This window comes from Periophthalmus magnuspinnatus, chromosome 7, assembly GCF_009829125.3.
Source record: "Periophthalmus magnuspinnatus isolate fPerMag1 chromosome 7, fPerMag1.2.pri, whole genome shotgun sequence".
Lineage (NCBI taxonomy): Eukaryota > Metazoa > Chordata > Actinopteri > Gobiiformes > Gobiidae > Periophthalmus > Periophthalmus magnuspinnatus.
Window position 1 is genome coordinate 22,492,387 of NC_047132.1, and position 9,150 is coordinate 22,501,536.

Sequence of the window (9,150 nt, forward strand, 5' to 3'; positions counted from 1 at the left end):
CAAAAAAACACACAAGGCGCGCGATATGTTTTCCCTTTGACAGACTGCTGAAATGAATCTACCCTATTGTAAAATAATTGTCAGCTCTAAAACTTGGCATGCATAAAAAGCATATGGTTCAGTACATCTGTAGTTTTATTATTGTTGAATGAAGTGCATCTCTGTTGGCCAAGTAACACTATTGGTACACTGGCTATTGTATTCTTGATGTGGTCCTTTATCTGTCCTGTGGTAGTCTTGGTTAAGTCCTGCTTTAGGACAGATTTTTTATCAGTCTAGTTTGTGTTTTTCTGGGATAGCTTGATTTCCTGGATGATGTGATCTGCTTTAATCAAGGCTTATTGCTGGTTAAGTCTGATCATAGTTTTATTTAGCCTTAAGTCTTGGATTTGTACTGATTTCAGCATGTGTTGTGTAGTCTTGGTTCAGTGCCTTTTAGTGTTGTTTTTTGGTGGAGATGAGCTGATATGGCTTCAGTCTGATATCAGTACATATACTTGGGTTTTAGTGCCTGCCAATACCATATCTGCCCATAGATGTAGCAGCTTGACTTGAAAGAGCACTTTCTAGTTTGAGGTCCGCCACCTGCTGGTCTCATTGAGATGATATTGCTCTCTACCTAGAAATATTCTATAACAGTATGACATTAAACTTTCAAAGTGCTATTGCTATTCACTCACGGTTGTATTTACTGCAAAAAAATGACTGTTGCCTCTCCACAGATCTGACCTGTTGCTTGGCCTGGTGGCTTCAACTGTTTGGAGCATTACCAGGAGGTGACAGTCCCTCCACCAGAAGGTTAGTGCATGGTTAAAACAAAGGAAAGATGTTTTAACTGTCCATATTAAGAAAAATTCAATTTATTGGTAGTTGATCATATCTGGATGACTGAGGGATTACACAGACGTCCATGTTTAGGTTCTTCTTTTAGCCATATCGCTTATTGTCTGGCGTTGTTGGCAACTTCATATGGTGGGACCATTGATATGTTTCACACTTGAGCTTCTACAACCATCATGTGACTACAAGAAGATTAACACCTCCTTTTATTCCTACAGTATAAACAGTGATGGTTATATATTCTCACCTCAACATGTTATTTGTCTGTTCCCGCCGTCAATACACAATAAATAATTCACACTTGCTTACGTCAAAGACAACAGGACATTTATAGTAACAAATGGTGCTGGAACGGAGCCTATAGACATGCAGAAATGAGGGGCGATACCTGGAGCAGAAAAAGCACAGTGTAACAGAACTCAGCACAAGGATTGGACCATTTATAATGCACAAGACTGAATCCATCAGCAGATCTATAATTTATAAGAAGCATAGGGAAGGATAAGAAGGCTGCAGGTACAAGAGTGTTTGTTTGTACCACGCTAAAATGTCTAAACATTTTAAAACTTAATGGTTTTTTGCTATTGTGCCCACTATGAATGGTAGAGATGCATCAGAATAGGCATCTTGCATTAAAAAAAATAACAGATCTATATTATATAATGTTGTTTCCTCACCAAAAACATACCTGTAATTATGTTTTGTTTCATTTACACATGTTTAACACACAAACCCTGCATATCTAGGCTGAATTTTTCTCTTTATTGTGATGTCATGTGGTAATACAGGAAGTGCTTCACTGTGCTTTTAAACTCCATACACCTTCACTAGGATCATTTGGATAATTTCAACCCTAGAATGGCCAACCTCTACTAAACAAAAGGTAAAAGGTGGCTGTTAACATGAAAAATACCGCTTCATGACATCACAAGGTGGAACAGAGCATTTTGAGTTTTGTAGATGTAGACAGACTAATAACAACAGATTACTTAAACATGTGTGAATGAAATAAAACACAACTCCAGGTATGTTTTTGAAGAGGTAACAACATTATAACATGGGTTAATATAGGAGATTTAAAAACATTATCTTATTTTTTCCTTAGATTTGATGTATTTTAATCCAATACATTGCATCAGATTTCATGTATCCATGGGCATTATATGTATGATCCACATTGTTTGAATCCTCTCTGATCCTCTCTCTCTTATGTCCGTCTGAGTACCATGATTGAGGAGACTCTCATATCATAGAGATTTCATTTCATTCAAAACAGCAAGGAATGGTTGAACAAGTAGCCCACAGCATTATCACATGGAGAATTTATGATCTATGTATCCTGTTATTAGAATTATCAACCATTTTAAGTTATTCAAACCATATCCGTGGGTTTTAGAATGATGAAAAATTAGGACTACTGCTAAACAGTTTACAACTAAATAGTATATTACAACATTTCTTTCTGCTCTAGTTTATGCAGATGTAAAATATACATACAGACTTCAGCCTCTACCTTGAAACCTTTAGATACTCTCTTTCACTCAGCCCTTCGTTTCAACACTCCCTGTACTCCCTGTGGAAAAAGTCGGTTGGTCATCGCTATCTGTCAGAAGAGAACAACACTGCATGATTTTTTTTTTTTTATTATAAGAGACTACTCCACAGACTGTGGGAATATCTCACTTGCTTGTTAATCATTGATACGGGAACATTTAGTACAGGGTTACATGGTTGTATAGGTCTAAGGACTAGCAATACCAGAACTGATGGGGAAAAAGAGAGCTTGGCTGTTTTGCTTCACAAAAATTGAATATATTTCAAGGACAAGCAAAATCGGATACTTTGGTGCCACAAACGCAATTTAATAATCTGCTAGCAAACTTGTATATTCACACCTCCACTTGTTTTTAATGTTTTAAATAGATTTCTCTTCTTATTTGCTTAGTTTTTTTGTTTTTTTTCTGTATTTTGAACAGGGCACCGATGAATCGCGTCTCCTTGTATAAAGATAAATAAAAATAAAATTAATATGTTATGAATGGTGAAGTCCTCAAAATGTCAGCTATAACAGTAAGCAGAAACCCATAAATTGATTAATGTGCTTGTTACGTAGATGATTGAAGACAATGCCATCTTATAGTAGCATTAGATGGACATTATAAGAACATCAACCATTCACTTTCACTTCCATTCACAATGAAAATTCACTGATTCACTAAACCATTTAATTACTACACTGAGAATCCTGACACACACCACAGATTTTTGTAGCTATAGGAAAAAACTCGTCTTTTTTGTCTCAGAAGTGTGTTGGTCAGTCCTTTATTCCTGTCCTCTGTACTGATGACAGACACTTACTCCTACTTACTGATGACTCATGTGACAATAATGCCTTCTTACTCAGTCCTTAAGTTTTCATAATATGCATTCGTTCACTTTTAATCTTGGGAGAATTGTTTAATATTAATCCAGTTGTAGTAGCCTATTCCAAACATGGACATTTAGAATTTCGAATTGTGTTTTTGAGTCATCCATTTCATTATTTTCTTTGTACAAAGCCGCCTCTGTTTTTCTCATCCATCTTGATATAAATACATGTTAATCCGTATTTAGCAGAGTAATTGGAGGTTAATTACTCGATTGAGCCACAAGCTGCACCTGCGTCAAGACATCTGCGTTCACATGGCTATCAAGCTGATCAGGGTTTTTTCTGGTTTGTCTTCAAACTTTCTAATAATATTCACCTCATTGTAGCATTTATGACATCTCTTCTGTAAGAACACGACAAAGGGATTTCGTGTATGTTAGCAATTGCAGTTAATATACAGTTACCAACAAAAATCTGTTTGAGCAAAATCCATTAAAAATATGACATTAACAAACATTAACTCAAAAAAGTGTGTTTTAGTGTGTTTTGTATTGTTCGCAAGCTTAAAGGATTCCAAATTGGCCACAGATTTCCCAGCAGTAGAAGTAGTAGTTGGTTTGAAAATCCACGGACAGCTCAGGTCATTATTTAAACCTAGAGCCTTCTTCAGTCTCCTGCTGATTCAGTGGGAAGCAGTGGGTGTCTTTCTGCCTGTTGGTCACCCTTAAAAGAGCTCAATATTGTACATAAAAATTATTTAAAACACAGAATGATAGCAAAATATGTCACTTCGCATTGACTACATTTTAAACAGGACTTTTTAATATACACGTCCAAAACACTGTAAAACACATTATGTATGCATTTTCCTTATCTCACGATGTGTGTAATATTGACATTTTCAAATATTTATTTTTTATTTGTCAGTTTGATTACAGAAAATAGACATGTCTATGCTGTTGTGCCCATAATAAGATTCACCTGCCTGTATGCAAGAAGAATGTCATATCTAATGTTCCCATAAGGGGTTACATGAGGCGACTACACAGATGGGCTGCTTTGTGCTGTTAGCCTATTCCCTGTCACACCATTCAAATGCCTAATCCATAATACGCTGATCAGTTTGCACTAGCATTTCTCCCCTCCGTCCCATAATCGAAATGAAAGCTGGTCTTGTTCAGTTGTTCTATTGAAATACATTGGCATATTATGTGTGTTTTTACTAATCATACCATATTATGATATTAGAATCCACATCTAGGTGCATAGAATAATCAACAATAGAAGAATGCAGTTTGCTACTTTATAATAATATTCTAGTAGAACAACAAAGTAATAGTCCAAGATAGAAATTACTAAAAAAAGTATTTGTGTAAACGTCATATCTGTAAAATTACCTTCATTTCAATAGTGATAGCCAATTGATAAATAGAAAAACTGGATACTTAATTGATTACCTGTCTGCAAGGTCTGGATGAATTCTAAACTGGCATTGGAAAGGGGACATATTCGTGTGATTATCTTTTTAACAATTGAATTTGATTGCTTATGTACTGACTTGATTCATTTTGGCCAAGTTTTGTGACACTTGGCTTGTTCTTCCTGCGTGTATTTCGCCAGTAAGGCATGTTCCCAAATTACATATTTGCAATCACCATTTGGCCGCAGCTGCACGCTCACCTCTTTAGACAAACTAGTGTAACAAATGCAACAGGTTTCACTCTAAGCCACTCTTTTACTCTAAGACTCTAAGTCCTGTAGGTTTATTACCCTGCACTGAAAGAAAATTTAGCATTAATATATGGGAAAAAGCTGGCAGCAATTTGCCTGTACAAAGCTTTATATTTACAGTAGATGTTACCATATACAGGTGCACAGTATCTAATCATTCATATTTTATTTTTACAACCCACTACTGTTGCTGATTTTACGGCTTCTTTACCATTAAAGGATATTCTGTTTTTCAGAATGAAACTGCAAATCCATGCAACATGTATCATACATTTCACCACAATAAATCAATTTGATTGCAGGAATATGTACATATTTGAACACATACTAAAATATGTTTATTTCTATGGCTTACAAACAAAAACAAATTGAAAGTTAACTATTCACTCTAAATTCAACACAGTGTAAAAGAGAAGAGAAATGTTTGACCTCTATAGAACCTAGGAGCCTCTGGACACATGAAAACAAAACACAAACATCAATCCAATTGTTCCTATTTTAAAAATACATATTACCAAAAAACAGTGTCAGAATTAGTTTATTTCAAATATTTACCTTTTATATAAACTGCTTTCTCCTCCTGTCTCTTATAAATCACCATATTGTTTGTCTCTCGGTCATCTGTGACAGGTGGCATAAAATAAAATGACATCATGAGTTAAAGGGACATTACAAAAGAGGAGAAAAGAGGATATGTTGTATGTGTAGTCTTTTATTTGAAGTAGAGTATACTGACAAATATCCCCTGCAATGCTTTGGATATGTAATACAGTCATGTTTTAAGGTGTATATCTGCAAATCAACAACTCAATCAAGAGTTTGCACTTTTTCAACAAATATGAAGACAAACCAATACTGATACAATGTACAGTTGGTTTCTCTGAGAAAATGTGTCTGGCAAATTAAATTGCTACCAACAAAGGCAAAGGAAGGTTATTAGCTATAGCTTTACCAGCCTATTATTAATACTGTTACAAACCCATCCCCAGTGCAGTGCATATTCACTAAAAAGAAAACATTTACCTCTAATGTAAAGGATTACACTTACCTTTTTACAAATGGAGAGACAACGCCAGAGCCATGAGTACAGCTGATAAGTGAGAGACCTTCAGTTCCATGTTTTTCTCAAGATAAATCCAGTGAGGACACTTGTAGCATTGGTGAAATCAGAGCTGAACTCAAACCCCTCTGTCATGAGAGAAGACATGGCCCACACAGTTTAACTAAATGAAAAGGCCAATTACAACCATCACTGCACTTTCATAGTTGGCCTGTGACTTCTGATACCTTCTAATCCTTGTTTCATAATTTGTAGTAAAGTTGCCACAATTTGCTGTTGGTACTATTACTGCATCTACCACTGCAGTATTACAAGCCTACTCCTACCATCATGCCAAGTTCTTACGAGTATTGCCACAACTACTTCTACCTCGTTGTTGTTTACTAAGTAGTGTCAATTTTACCACGACTAGGCAACTTATACTATAGCTATCACTAATACCTGGATAAATTAATCCAATTCAGAGATAATTTTTCTTATTCACAACACAAGTAAAAATAAAACATGTGATCAGAACACACAGAAAGTGCACCATGTAACTTTTTCCTGCATGGAGATCATATTGCATTGCCTGGAATGTTCCAAAGCACGACATTAAACTCATATATTTTGCATTTACTGTGTCTTACTGTGAGCAGAAGAAGCCGGTGGTACCTCTTGTTTGTTTACATGTAGATAGATATGTTTAATGCTATACTGTGGAACATTCAAGGCATATCTCCATGGAAACAAGCAGACCCACTACCATGAAAGTTACAAAGTGCACCTATAAATAGTTACTTTCCATGTCTGTGTACTGCTCTGTACTGTACATATTGTCTATAGTAGCCAGGCAGAAAACCCCAAAATGTCTGTATCTCCAGCCTGTAGCATTTAAATGTTGAGCTGTGATGAGAGGGCTTGATGAATACGTGTGGCTTTGAAGCGCTTGTTGTGTGATCGTGTGCAGATGAGCGCGTGGGAGGTGTTTTGTGTATGCACGCTCACGGCGGAGGGCGACATTATTCGTTTGTGCGCGCGCCGGCAGCTTTTAACAACATCATCTGGGGCTGTTTTCTCTGCTGTACGCGCGAAACAAGGACACTTGGAAAGGAGGGAAACAGAGCGACCCCGCTAAAAGCCAGACTTGTTTGGGCAACCCTGGCACCTGTAGTTCTGTGTGCTTAGAGTCAGGACATTGCTCTCTCTCTCATACGCACGCACACACCACAGGATTTCAGCACAGCGCGCACTCACCGCGCACTTTCATCGCCTTAGCAACCAGCCGATTGAAAGATGATGATTCATGCCAAAGACTGCTAATTTCTGTGCAGTTGTCAAACATGAACAATGGGGCAAGAGAGAAGGAGTCAGAGAAACGTCAGAGGAGACAAAATGTTATGCGTCTGAAGTTAGAAAGCTGTTACAAAAAGGGACTTTGACGATGGAAAGCCTTTGAAGTCGAGTCTAATTTAGAGGCAACAAGTATCGAGACAAGAATAGATATTTCCATAACACTTTTATTCTACTCGATCTTTTTGGCTTTCCCTCAGTAAATCACCTCCACTTACAGACACAAAATCCTCCTGACCCTCCACATGGATCCAACAGAACTGGCTCTTACCTCATATAGCTGTCCAGGTAATATAGATCATACAACTGATTTCAGATCATATGTCATCCATTTCTAAACAACATAGATGTGTAAAGTGCTGCCAGTGTTCATTCTTACTTAACATGGCCTTAAAACTGTATGAAATGTACCCCAAACATAATACAGTTAAATGACTCACATCATGTATCATGTTTGCAGGTGTAAAGAGAGAGTCCACGTGGGAAGGGGGGGGGGGGATTATAAAAGGGAATGGATGCTATTTTTGCCAAACATCGAATGGGCAGTGCGTAAAAGCTCTATTGACATACATCAGTCCACTCAACGCAGTGCTGTGACAGTAAAAGATATTGATTTAATACAGGGGACAGGATGCGCCAATGCACCAACGCTGTTATTGTACACAGTGTCCTAAAGCTCAGCAGCTCGCATTTGCTGTCCTCAAAATTAAATTATACTAATAAGAAAGTAGATGCAATGCTGCTTTAGTCTCCTCCCACCGACTCACTAAATGATAGAAATGGAGCGAAGTATCCGACTGAAAGGTGAACAGCGCCCACTGCTGGACAAGATAGGAACAAACACGGACAGACCTCATTAAATGTAGAAGGTTGTATTTGTGACCTGTTAAACTGTCTAGTGACTAGTAATGGTATAAGTATAAGCAAACAACAGAAAGATAGAAGCCTAGTTTCAATAGAAGGGGTGGTAGTAATACTGTACATATGTAGCCTTGTAAGAGTAGTGTTACTCCTGCTACTACTCCTAAAAGGTAATATGTTTGTTGAATATGTCTTCCTCTCAGTAAAGTATAGAATATAAATAATATATTATTTATATTCTCAATGAATTAGTCAATACCAAAGCACGTTGTTTGGACCAGAGTTCAGGATTTGAAAGAATAAATTGAACTATTGAGTTGAAGGTTTTTTTAATAAGCCTAAATTCAACATTATGATCAAGAACAGAGAAAGCAATTGATTACTTTTGTTGTCATGTCACTTCTACTCCTTAACAGTTCTATAAATTCTATAAATATTGGGGGAGGTCCCTTTCTAGAAATCTCCATGTGATGCTTTAACAATAAGTTACAAAACACTAGACTGAGAACATAGAATCATCAAGAACAACTTTCTGACAATAGATTAGTCACTGCTGCAGTCACTCTGTTCTGCATTTTAAGCAGGAAAACTTGTGCTGTGAGTTCATCGAAGAAACATCTATTCTGGCTGTGTAATTGTATTGTTTTATTCTGGTTCATTAAAGTGAAATGGCTGACAGCTAAAACGTGCTTTAACTAATCATGTGTTTACCTGAGGCAGAGACAAACTTATCATTTCAAAAACTCAAAGAAGGGTAGAGTAACAGAATTGCTATGCATCATGAAAATACTGGGTGTGAGAGGCATTTTGGGCTCAGTCTTAAAGCTCTTGTTTGAGTCTGCATGTGGTCAAACTTCTTGATCCAAAAGGGAATTACTTAAACATATGTTTATTGGTTTTAGGAGCTATTCCTCAAACTTTGGATTATCCAAAAACGCAGTCTTGCATTGTAGGCAAG